Source organism: Miscanthus floridulus, chromosome 4, assembly GCF_019320115.1.
Source record: "Miscanthus floridulus cultivar M001 chromosome 4, ASM1932011v1, whole genome shotgun sequence".
NCBI lineage: Eukaryota > Viridiplantae > Streptophyta > Magnoliopsida > Poales > Poaceae > Miscanthus > Miscanthus floridulus.
This window is the reverse complement of record NC_089583.1, coordinates 12,833,284-12,847,351: the sequence shown is the minus strand read 5'-3', so window position 1 is coordinate 12,847,351 and position 14,068 is coordinate 12,833,284.

Below are 14,068 nucleotides of genomic sequence, written 5' to 3'. Positions count from 1 at the left end.
GACGCCGGCGACGACGACTCGGCGGGCTCCATCAGCCTCGACGGGCCCAACGGCCACAGACCCATCGCCATCCCCATCGCTAGGGCCGCCGCTGCCGACGATGGCCGCCACGGGCAGAGAAGGAAAGCCTCTACGTGATGACCAGTCACCACGGCGGCCGTGGCCACAGCTTCCAGGTCCTGGACATCAGCCAGCACCCTCCCAAGTGGCAGCCTCTCCCACCACCACCCTTCGCCGACAACGAAGCCGTACCTTCCATCACGTCCTTCACGGTGGTCGACGGTGGCTCCAGTTCCACCATCTGCGTGTCGACCAGGGAGAATCGCCACCTACTGCCTCGACACGAGGAGCCACAGGTGGTGGCACGCCGGCGACTGGAAGCTGCCCTTCGGCGGCCGGGCCGAGTACGTCCCCGAGCTCGACGCCTGCTCGGCCTACGCTTCTCCTGGCACTGCGGCTTTGACGACCATGGCCACCTGTGCGCCTCCTCGTACCTCCACGAGTCCGTGCACGCCCACCGGGAGCCGACGCTGCAGCACGTCTGGGAAGACCTCATCAGCCCGCCGCCGCCAGAGGAGGAGTCGATACAGCTGAACCGGCGATTCAATGAGATTGTTATCGAGACAACGAAGGAGTGGAATTCGTTGCGACGCGACCTGATCAACCTGGGCGGAGGTAGGTTCTGCATCGCCAAGGCCTTTCAAGTCCAGCAGGTTGTGAAGTGTGGCTTTGAAGACGACATCGAGACAGAAGACAAGACACAAGACACTAGCAGAGAACAGATCTTTGATCCTCGACCAAAATGGGCTCTAGTCCCGGAATTTTTTACGCTCGGGACTAGAGATACCTTTAGTCCCGGTTGGTGGCTCCAACCGGGACTAAAGGTCCCTGCCCAACGGCTACTGCGCCAGAGAGAGGTGGCAGGGACTTGTAGTCCCGGTTGGAGCCACCAACCGGGACTAAAGGTATACTTTTACTCCCGGTTGGTGGCTCCAACCGGGAGTAAAGGTCTACTCCCGGGCCGTGGCTGCGCCCGGGGTTGGAAAGTTACCTTTAGTCCCGGTTGGATCCATCAACCGGGACTAAATGTTCTCCCTTTATAAATCGGCCGTCTCCTCCTTCCTCCCCGAGCCCGAGCTCAGCACATTTTGAAGCTCACTGCAGTAGTGTTCTTGCTTCCTCCCTCCCTCCATTGTTCCTCCATCCATTCTTCGATTCCTCCGTCGATTTCTTCGATTCCTTCGTCGATTCTTCAGTTGTAAAGGTTACCAATCTCATACTCTTATTTTTTATCATTTTCTTATGCCATTTTGTTCACTATATATATTTATGGTTCTTTATTGTGGTTTTTTTTCATTTGTAAGCAATTTGAGCTCAAAATCACTTCAAGCTTGCATATTTACATGAAAGAAGGTTAAAGTATATATAAATATAAAGTTAGAAAATAGTTAGAAAATTATAGCAAATCCTTACTAGTTGAACTTGCGGACCGTGTTCAGGTCGGCGAGGATGTTCTCTGCCGAGCGGTAACGGACGTCAAGGAGGAGCTTTGATTCTACGAGGGAGAGCGACAACGGTCGTGGAAGACCGTGTTCCCTTCCTCGTAGAATCGGAGCTCTTCCTTGACCAAGTACGGTGCCGTCCGGTGGAGAAATGCTCGCCGAGCTGATCACGTAAGCAAGGTCAACTAGTACGGATGGTTATTTATTCACATGTACCGATATCGTCGCAGTAGTCTGTCAATCACCGTACCTAAACGTAGTATATATAAATATAAAGTTAGAAAATAGTTAGAAAATTATGGCAAATCCTTACTAGTTGAACTTGCGGACCATGTTTAGGTCGGCGAGGATGTTCTCTGCCGAGCGGTAACGGACGTCAAGGAGGAGCTTTGATTCTACGAGGGAGAGCGACAATGGTCGTGGAAGACCGTGTTCCCTTCCTCGTAGAATCGGAGCTCTTCCTTGACCAAGTACGGTGCCGTCCGGTGGAGACATGCTCGCCGAGCTAATCACGTAAGCAAGGTCAACTAGTACGGATGGTTATTTATTCACATGTCCCGATATCGTCGCTGTAGTCTGTCAATCACCGTACCTAAACGTAGTAGTCTGTTATGTGTGTACATTCCCATTCTTCTGTTAATTTGCGGAAATATCATATGAATTACTTACATGCCGCAGTAAAAGACGAGAACACAATGACCATTAAAAATATCATTGTTTAGAGATCTAGATAATTTTATAGTTTGTTAATTTTATTTGTTTATAAAAGGAGAAATTTATAGTGTATTAAAAAATGAGTATAGAGAGTAGATGGCAACTGCTTCCGGGTCCTCGGCCTCTCATGGGTTTCCAAAGCGACTTAGGCCAGGCCTTCCTCTCATTCCATGCGGCAAGTGTCGTGATGAGACGAAGATTGTGATGGAGTACCGAGTGAAGAAGGAGGGTCCCAACAAGGATCGTATCTTCTACAAGTGTCCGGATCGTAATGTGAGTTATTTTATTGTATTTAATGATTATGGTTAGTTTATACCTATTTTCATGATGGTTGTGATTAAAGTTCTAATTTTTTGTTTTAATTTCAGTGGGATGGCAGTGGACGATGTTCAAGCTTCTACTAGGAGGAAGAGTATGTTGAACTCGTGCAAAAATATCTTGCACAACAGGCAGATAAGGCGGCTAATGAGGCAGTGATCCAGCCGAAGAAGCCCAAAGATGTTGCACAATCGGGGGATCTGTCTGTTTTAGTTGAGATTGGTCGCGAAATCCTTGTGCTCCTAAAATGTATTTTAGCTTTAGTTCTTTTAGTGGTAGTTGGGATTGTCTACATTGTAGCGATGCTTTTATAAATTTGTATCTTTTGTGGTGGCACGCATGTTGTATAAATAATTAATTATGATCTAGGTTTTAATATGATATTTATGTCATGTAATGCAGATGAGCCGTTATTGGATGTATAATGCTGATCGCCGCTCCCAAGAGTTCATTGACGGCGTGCATTCTTTGTTACGTGCGGCCGAGGCAAACAAACGCGACGGTTTCATGTGCTGCCCATGTGCCATATGTAAGAATACGGTGGAATATCCTTGCTCAAGGACTCTTCATTCACACTTGTTCAAGTCGGGTTTCATGTCAAACTATATTTGTTGGACAAAGTACGGAGAAACCGGTGTTGTAATGGAAGAAGGTGAAGAAGAACAATGGGACGACAATGATATTATTCCTGATGGTGCGTGCTTCAATGATACTGCAATGGGAGAAGCTGAAGAAGAGGTAGTCGCAGAAGATGAGCCAACTGATGATCTTTGTCAGGTCATTCGTGATGCACAAAGAGAATGTGAAAGTGAAAAGGAGAAGATCAAGATCGAGCGGATGCTAGAAGATCACAAGAAATTGTTGTACCCAACTTGTGATGCAGGGCAGAAAAAGTTGGGAACCACACTAGAATTGCTGCAATGGAAGGCAAAGAATGGTGTATCTGACAAGGGATTTGGAGAGTTACTAAAAATCCAAAAGAAGATGCTTCCGAAGTACAATGAATTGCCCGCCACTACCTACGAAGCAAAACAAGTTGTCTGTCCTATGGGGCTAGAAATAGAGAAGATACATGCATGTCCTAATGACTGCATCCTATACCGTGGCAAAGAGTACGAGAAATTGGATGCATGCCCGGTATGCCATGCGTCGCGGTATAAGATCAGGCGAGATGACCCTGGTGATGTTGAGGGCGAACGTCCGCGTAAGAAAATCCCTGCCAAGGTTATGTGGTATGCTCCTATAATACCACGCTTGAAACATCTATTCAGAAACAAAGAACATGCAAAATTGTTACGATGGCACAAAGAAGACCGTAAGGTAGACAATATGTTGAGACACTCTGCTGATGGGTCCCAGTGGAGAGCAATCGACAGAGAATTCCCGGAGTTTGCAAATGACGCTGAGACACCAAGAAGGATATGCTACCATCTCGGTAGATAAAGCTGAAAAAGGTTTTAGTGATTTGCCTCTTGACATTCCTGGAGGTGATGGCGAGAAGACTCTAGGAGAAGCGAAGAAGACATTCATTCTATGGCGCAAGCGCTACATCATCATTCCAGGGATGTCGGCTCCACCTCCTCCTGAACTACCTCACCATAGGTACGTGCGGATGAAAACACTACATCATTAATTTGTATTGGCTTAAATAATTAACAATCTACTCATAATAATATGTCATTCCTTTTTTGTAGCAGATCCTCCCCCAACCTAAATCCAATTGTTCAATCGCCAGATCATCATAGTGCTCTGTACGATGACATTGTGTTGGAAGACGAGGCTGCATCCACACCATCTCCAAGGAGGTCTCCAACGCCGCAGCCGCCACCTCCAAGGAGGTCTCCAACGCCGCTGCCAACACCTCCAAGGAGGTCTCCAACGCCTCCCCCGCCCCCGCCTACCAAGAAGCCTAGCAAGAGGCTAGCCCCTCAAACGAAGAACCAGTCTCCGCCTGCAAAGAAAGCCACCGTGAAACCAAGGGCTATTCCCAAAATAATATCTGAAGAGAAGGAAGAAGGAACTGATGCATATAAAAAAGACATGTCTAGATTCTATGACAAACTTAAAATGAATCAAGAAGCAAGGAGAAACCTGGAGAAACTGTACTTCTTCGTAGCTCCGGATATTCTAAGAAAAAAGGTGACTTCTTACCAGCAACAACAGCGGGAATCTCGTAAGCCGTCCAAATCAACGTTATCAGACTATGACCGCACTCTCACCAAGTCAATTGAGGCGGCATAGAAAAAGAAGCGGGCAGGGAAAGGAGTTGCCCAACTCGGACAACAAGCGCACCAATCAACCCCCCCGCTAGTTGTTGGTAATGAATATGGTTCGAATTTAGGATTAATGCATCAGGCAAACATACCTCTGGATGTCGATTTGGATCACCTTGGTGAATTTCTTGATGAGACTGGTCTCGACCTTTACCAGATGTTTGGTGATGGAAACATTGAGAGTGCGGCGGAGGTTGATATTTGGAAGAAAAAATTTGTACTAGGCCAGAGTCTATACAACCCTCAAGCCTTATCTGATCTGGGGACGCAAATGTACCTGCTAAACAAGTGGTACATGCAGGCGTCTACCAGTGGAGACTTCTGCGTTGGTGTCAGAATTAGAGACGAACATTGGTTCCGTGGCGATGATGTTATGTATGTTGACTTTGCAGAATTTCATCAACTATGCCACCTGACCTCTCTGGACAAAGTTATCATTAGCTGCTATTGCCTGTAAGTAATAATTCTTTTGATCTATTATTAAACTCATCATATGTGTGTATATGCATATAAATTATCCTAACAAGTACTATATATATGCAGATTTACAATGACAGAGCTCAGAAAGGAAGGCTGCAATGAAATTGGTTTTGTTGATCCCCATATAGTATTCAAAGACCCAATTACTCCAAAGACTAATTGGAAGTCTGAGTCAGAGAGTAACATCATGAACTTCTTAGTGAACCAACGCCACAAGAAGGATATACTCTTTCCCTATAACTTCAAGTGAGTGTTAATCATGTCGATCATAGCCTTAATGGCTCATATGTTGATTCTAGTTAATTAATGAGTGTTATGCGTTATATCCTATAAACACATGCAGCAATCACTGGATATTGATGGACATCGATCTGGTGAAAAGTCACTTGATAATCTATGACTCGATGAGAAAACCACAACAAGACTAACAAGATATGATAGATATTATCCAGAGGTAATTTCGGGATCTCTAGCAACTATATATACACACAAACATGATGATTAACTATATCTGATGACGTGGCAAATTTTTTATTGGGCAGTGTTTGGAAAACCTTTATTGAGAAGCAACACAAGGAAAAATACAAAGCGCCACTGAATGTAATCCCTTTGAAAGTAAGTCCCCTGAATCGCATCATCTTTATTAATTAAACATATAGCTTTCACCGGATCACCAGATTGGATGACAAATCTTTTTCTCGTAAAGTGGTGTCTGAGGCAGGAACAGGGGAACAACTACTGTGGTTACTATGTTTGCAAGTTTATCAAGGTGCTCTCCCAAAGAACTCCTACAGAGAGACTCAAAGTACGTTAAAAATACACTATATATTCATTTAATTATTATTATTGATTGTGTTACTATGTCTTTATATATATATATATATATATATATATATATATATATATATATGTACATATATTAATTTATTTTCCTTTAATTCAAACCTGTAGACTCGATGGTTGAAGGAAAAGGTCATATGGCAAGACCAAATCAAAGCAATTCAAGAGTCTATAGCCGGATTTTTTAATGAGCAGGTCATCGATTCCAAGGGCGAGTTCTACTTCGACCCAACACTGCCATTGAAGCCAAGCTAGAGGATGAGAGGAAACTTGTTATGTCACAACAACTATAATGCAATCTTTTGTAATATATGCACATGAAATAATATAATGTAAAATACACATATGCATGCATGCATGTAAATATATATATGATGCATGCATGCATATATATATATATATATGCTTGAATTATGTGATTTAATACGTTCATTGTGCTTGAACCGAAACATACTATATGCGCGTATAAATGTATAATTAGCAGCGTACAATACGACTTCGAAAACCTATTTTGAAAAGAAAACAAAAAAATGAAAAGAAAAGAAAAAAGAAAAAAAATCTTTAGTCCCGGTTCGTATTACCAACCGGGACTAAAGGTGTCGGCCATCGTGGCATGTCAGGAGGCACCTTTAGTCCCGGTTGGTGTTACCCACCGGGACTAAAGGTTCTCCTTTAGTCCCGGTTCCTGACCCGGTACTAAAGGACCCCCCTTTAGTCCCAGATGCTTGCTCCCGGGTGGGGAACCGAGACTAGAGGGGGTTCCCCACCGGGAGTAAAGCTCGGTTCTCTACCAGTGAGAAGAGTTCGACGTGCTCACTGGCGTGGAGGTGCTTCGCGATGGGGAAGGGGAGCTCCGGATGGTGAGGCATAGGTCCAAACGCTACATGTTTACCACCGATATAATCCAGTGGGTGCTCTGACTGAATAATCCAGCATCAAGTCTGAATCTGAACAGTCGTCAGTAATGCGTTGCATGGATGCGTTTGCGTTGTTTTGATCACGTTTTGCAGTAATGTATGACAACCATCTATTATGACTATATTTGGTTTCAGATATATTTGTTTTAAGAACGCGTCACATTTACTTCGTATGCGTTACACAACGTTAACATCATTAAAATTCTCACTCCGATCCACCATCCCTTCTCTCTTTTTTTTTTCTTTTTGGCATTATTCAGCTCTGTCTTTCAAGTTGTTTTTTGTGCTCACCGAGTTCTTAAACGGTAAAGTGCAATGTTCTACCTCCAAATTGTAGCATGTCAGTTCAATTTTTCACTCTTAACTACGAAAACAGGCAACGGGCACCCTATAACTGTTAAAACTGGATAAATTCTAGCATGTGTTTAGTTTTATATGTGGTTTTTTATTATTTTTTAAAAATAATAAAAATCTAGCTTGATCTTTAAAAATTCATTTATTAATTTATTTTAAATCATAAATATTTGGTCTCTTCTGGTGGCTCCTTTTTTTCATTGTCTTTTGGGACACTAGTAGAGAAATGATCTTTCATCAACTTCGATTTTGGGCTTTAGTCTCGGTATTTTTTACGTCCGGGAGTAAAGGAAGAATTAGTCCCGGTTGGAGCTACCAACAGGGACTAAAGGCTCCTGTCCTAGCACGCTTTCGCAGCAGGCCATTTTTAGTCCCGGTTGATGTTACCAACCCGGACTAAAGGTCCTTCAACCTTTAGTCCCGGTTGGTAATACCAACCGGGACTAAAGGGTGACTTTTTAGTCCCGGTTGGTGTCACCAACCCGGATTAAAGGTCTTCCACCCGGGACTAAAGGTGCCCCACAGGTCAATTCAAAAGGAGAGTATCCAGGACCCTGTCACATGTGGTGTACAGCTGAATTGGTAAGGAGTTTATGCGCGAGGAAAGAGGTCCTGGGTTCGAATCTCACACATCGCAAGAGAGGTCTCCCTACAATTTCATTTATTTTTCTCCTGAGGATGGACCTTTAGTCCCGGTTATGTGACCCGGGACTAAAGGCCAGGACCTTTAGTCCCGGATTCGTAGTCCCGGTTGGGAAACCGGGACTAAAGGCAGTTCCCAACCGGGACTACAACCCATTTCTCTACTAGTGGGATTGATCCTTGGCCATATTTTAGCTAATCAATGATTACTTGCTAACGCATGTGGGGGGAAAGCCAAATAAGTTTTCATGCACATGGAAGCTATGTTGCAAGTGCCAAGGCTAGGAATCGAACATTGACCACAATGAGTTTGGCAACACTAGAAATAATTTAAAGCAACAACCCTTGCTAGCTTCATTGACCTCCAGGATCACAGCTAGTTACCACAATGAATTTAGCCACTTTGATTGTAGTCCTTGTGCCATGAATCTTTGTCCAAGGCATGAAGGTTGTCTCTATGTGGGATTGATCAAAATGTCCACTCACTGATGCCTAGAATAATAAGCTTCTTGCTACCTAAAGAGATAGTCGACCGCGGTCCTAGTGGAGTTGTTGACCACCTAACAAACTCAATAGTGGCCTCCTTTTTTTGTGTGAGCTATGAACTATAGCTAACAGTGAAGGTCTCATCAACAAATTTGAGCTTAGATTGAGCTCCTATTGCAATCTAACAAATGAACACCTGAGTTGCCATCCTCACCATAAGAATCGAGGAAATCAGTATTAGGTGTAGGTACTACTATACTTATCACTTGGTAGGAGGAGGATAATGAGTAGAAGGGAATAGTGTAGGGGAGGGAACCAAACAAGTGCCCTAAACATGCTTTGCTTTGCTTGGCAATGCTAGGCCACTTTTCTTCGTGAGGAAATCCTCGTAAAGGATCCAAACATGACTTTAGGTTGGATCTAGGTAGCATGGCATTTATGGAATACAAATCACATGTCCTAATTTGATCTTGGATGCGAGGCTCGCCAAGCGGTCAAAAGTTGCTTGCTTATGTTGGTCTTACAATGTGTTGCACTCAAATTGTCCTACTTCTTTTGTTACAACAACAACAAATAGTCTCGATCACATGATGATTAACCTATTAGAAGTTCCATTCAATACTCTCCATCAAAATATTACATATATTCTAAACTACTAAATGTATTACAAGAGAAGCAGACAAACTTTGAATCAAATAAGGGGCCTCACATGGGAAAAATGAATGGTTAATTGTTCTAGATTGCTTAAACGTTGAAGATGTTTGTTTCCAAATTTGATAACATAGTGTACAACTCAAGGACTGGTCCAAACATCTTAATCAATATAATTGAGAGCTCGGGGTGGTAAATGAATGAAGAACTCCTCTCCCACAATGTTTAGACTTGCTTGTAGTTCCATACGTATGCACCTTAGTCTTGACAGCAATTTCATCATAGTTTTGCATAGTCAAAACCCGTCAACAAAACATCCTTTCTGGGAGAAGAACAAGCATATATTAGTGAGTTTTGTATAGATAACATGGTTCCACTTGTACATGAAAGGACCGAGGATGCCACCTAGAGAGGGGTGAATAGGTGTTTCTAAAATTTAACCCTTTAAAATGCGGAAATAATTAGTGTTGGAGTTTCCAATTACTTGGAAACCCCAAATCAGATAAATAAACCCCTCACGAGTTAGCCAATAATGAATACAAGGTATATAGAATAAGTCTAGAAGATACAACCCTGCAACAAACAAGTTAGAGCAACAGGTATACAAATTCAGCGTAGTGACCAAATAACGAACACGTCCGGTATTAATACCGGACACATCTGGTATTCACGGGTTTGCCCGGCCAGCTCTCAACTTGCTCCGATTGATCTATCTTTTCAATCCAAGGTCCAGACCACTATTGGTAACCTGGAGATAAGCTCAAACAACACACAAAGATCACAAATACCAAATGTAGAGAGAGATCGAGACACGGTATTTGTTTCACCGAAGTTCGAACTCCGTCGAGTCCTACTCTCCGTTGAGGGGGCTGCGAGCAACCCAGCGAAGGTCAGCTCTAGAGGACCACGAAGGCCACTCTATCCAGAGTCTTTTCCAACTGCTTTTCCTTCTTCCACTAGTTGATTCCTTCCCTTGCGGCGGTGGAATCGAACCGTGACAAACTTTCCGTGGCACACCACAATCTCTTGGGTGCTCTCCGACGACGCCTAGCCATCTAGGACCGAAAAGTCCAAGAGTAACAAATGCAAATCACGAGATCGACAAATATGCACAAGTGCTCAAGGGTGGCTTGCTCTCAATTTTGAATCTCACTCAACCCACAAGGTGGATTTTGCAAGTTTGAATCACTCACTCACTAAGAGAGGGTTTGAGAGTGTTCTCAAGGCTCAAAAACATGTGAGAATGTCAGCAGAATCAGCAGCCTCCAAAGGTGGAGGCTAAGCGGTATTTATAGCCCCTTTGAAAAACTAGCCATTATGTAGCCGTTGGGCAATATCAGACACGTTCGGTATTTGCCGTACAACCCCAATGGCTACTATGTTAGTGAAGCGCGAGACGTCGGAACTCTCGACGAACTAACCCGAGAACACCAAGAATTTTACCATGGCTGGGAAAATACCGGACACGTCCGGTATTGCTAGACTAGCAAAAAACAAGTTAGCTCTTTTGTCTCTCAAACACTCAAGAATCACATGGGTTGGCATGAGCACTTATGAATGATTATTTATCAACATGATGCATCCCTCTTAATAGTATGGCATACCTATAACTCAAGTTTAACTAAAAACAGAATTTGAAGCGCTTGAGTTGAATTTCCTTGAACCAAAATGCCATAGCTTTCTATCTTCATCAAGAGAGGGTGTCAACATGTCAACTTTGATTTTATCCTTGAGCATAGCCATCTTGAGCATTTCACTTGATTCCTTTCAACAAATGAGAGTTGGCTTCAAAGGTATCAAGTTATCCCTTTATAAATTCATCTAGGATATGATTATCCACTTCATTATGACCAACATGATTTGATTGGTGCCATGACTAAATGCAAGTACTACCTTCTTCACCCTAGCTAGGTTCTCGGTTGCCAAGCCGTCGCTTGCCCTTCACCCTTGCTTAGTACCTTAAAGTCTTTCCTTGCTATCTTCACCATCTCAAGTCATCTAGTCACACTTGGTGTCGAATCATTCATTAAATTCAATGGTATACTTGTCTTTCGTATAGCAAGCTTGAGACCATTCCATATGCAATCCGTCTTGTCTCATTAATTATTTTTCAACGTGCTTGCTTTCATATGAGTTATCGAATCCCACAATGAATAAGCTTTACATGAATTACATTTGCATTGTTGTCTTGTGTTTGAACTAAATTGTTTCCAACAATACATCATTTTGGCTTTTATTAAATATATGTGAGATAACCTATTTCCTGTCCACACTTAGCAAATGGGTTAGTCCTTTAATCATGTTGTCATTCAATCATCCAAAACCCACTAAAGGGCTAGATGCACTTTCAGTACATGTCATTATTTGCTTGTAGGTACATAATTGAAGGACTTTGGGTGGTTGTGGGCCCACATAGGGGGTCTCAGCCGACCACCCTATGGGCCCACTGCCCCCTCCCAAGCCATGGCAATCCTCCCAACACCTCCACAAGCAACCTCAAACATTGGATCACAAGTGTGTTTTCTCCCAATGGCCAAAGATCATTTCACATGGATTGTCTGGCCCACATCTTCATCATCCAGAATATTAAGTGGACCCACTACAAGATAAACACACTAGAAGATGTGGGAAGGCACCCCCACTAAGAGGGGTGGCTCCGCCTATCAAAGGGGGTTGGCCGACCCCCTTATGGTCACTCGAACACCCATGTGGGCCCACCAGCCTTCCACCGCCTCCCGCATGCCTCCATGCAAGAAAACACACCTTATCTTGATCTCCACCATTGATTGAAGGTCGGTTTGATCTAAGGACTATGAAGATGCATCACATCAATCCATGGGCCCACACTAATGGTCTATTAATACCCCCTACCCCCTCACTCTCATTCATGACACAAAGGAGCTACACATTCTATACATGGGCGAAGCCCTACTCTAGTATTAGTAGTGTCGATGATATGTGCCCAGGGTACCTCACTGCATGGAAAATGGCCCGAGTGAGAAGGAGTACATCACGCAAGCTACACAAGGAGCCCAACCCAAATGGGGTACCTCATATACTTGGAAGACAAGGCATAGCAATATGTATTTAGAAAACCAACTCTATCTTGTAGATTTCGTTGTAACAAACTAGAAAACTCACATGTATTGATCGTGGCTCTATCTATAACCCCACCCCTTGGACTATATAATGAGGGGTGCAGAGCCATCGGTCGGTATTGAAACATATCCCAAGACTATAAAATGAGGGTGGCGGTGGCGGACGATAAGGCATTGCTGGCCGCGCGCAAGAAGGTGTCGGCGGTGGCTACGAACGACGAGAGGTCTGGCGCGGTGTCAGCGGGCAAGGGGAAGGTCGCCGACACCCCGGCTATGGCATCCTAGCTGCACTACCCGCAGTGTGGTTTTCATCTAGGGCGCTGTAGGCCATCGTCATCCCAATCGAATCCCAATCGGTTGCTCAGGCAGTGAACGCGCCTACGCTTTGATCCCCATTCCTTGAGATTCAAGTTTAGTCTCTGTTTCTTTGAGATTTGATTGGCCAGACAGTGAATGCTCCCGCGCTTTGATTCATTCAGGATTCTTTGTGATTTAGAATTAAGTCTCAGTTTCTTTAAGATTCGGTTCCTTTGAGATTCTTTGAGATTAGGAAGAAAGTCTCGGTTTCTTTTCGGTTGCTCAAGCAGTGAATGCTCCCACGCTTTGATCCTTTCAGGATTATTTGAGATTTAGAATTGAGTCTCGGTTTCTTTGAGATTCGGTTTCTTTGAGATTTATTGAGATTCAAAAGAATGTCTCCATTTCTTGTAGATTCAAAAGTTATTCTCGGTTAGATTCAGAAGAAACCCTGTTTTTTTCCTCCATGTGTCCTAACAGCCATTTGTTTCCCACTTTGCCTCTCCTGTCTGCCATAATCTGCAGATGTAGTGTAGTTGCAAAAATCATAGCTACCGTGCAACATAACTTAGCACAAAATTACAGCTCCAACAGAGATTACTCAATAGTATGACTGCAAACTTGACATATAGCAAAGATAGTTCTAAAACAAGCTAGAATCTGCACCCATTTTCAAATTAAAAAGTTCCAAAGACCAATAATACAGAAGTTGTATCCATCATGTCAAATGAACACACATTATGATTACAATTACAATTTCAATATTAGCTAGCTACCCTAATATACCCCTTTGTGTCCAGTGGTAGCAGCAACGAAATGAACACACAAGGTATGTGCAGGAGGCAAGCAAACAGGCATTTCAGGTCTAAATCTGCAGCAAAAAAATCATGAACATCAGTGGAATTAGTTGTAATCAAGTGGTAAACATTTATTTATCCCACTGAATAATAAATAAGAGAAAAATAATTAAGTGTGTGCTATATCAACAAGGTGTGCTCAACCAACAAGTCAAGACATCACAAACGACCTAAACTACCTAAATAGCAACAAGGGCATATAACAGTTTGGTGCATAGAGTAGAATGGGGCTAGTGAAGGGATCAAATCTGAGAAATCTTTTTCTTCAACCAAGTTAGTTGTTTGGATTTTGGCTGAAAGCAATTCTTCTATTGTACTGGTCTCACATCAGGAGAGAAACAAAAGGTTTGGTGCAATATCTCAAATCAACATTCATCCTAAATCGACACAATCTATCAAAGCCATCCATTCAGATGACTATGTGCCTGCCATGAACGGCTAACCAAACAATTGGAGGCCTTTTTGTTCTCCACAGTGACAACAGTTCAGTCTAATACCATCTACGGAATGCCCACTTGTCCTAACTGATCAAGTACTATGCAGCATCCCAGCAACCATATGTGCAACAGATGCTTCGTCTGGTCCTATTATGCACATTACATAAACATATCTCACTAGTTAAAGTAGTGACGCCTTTAT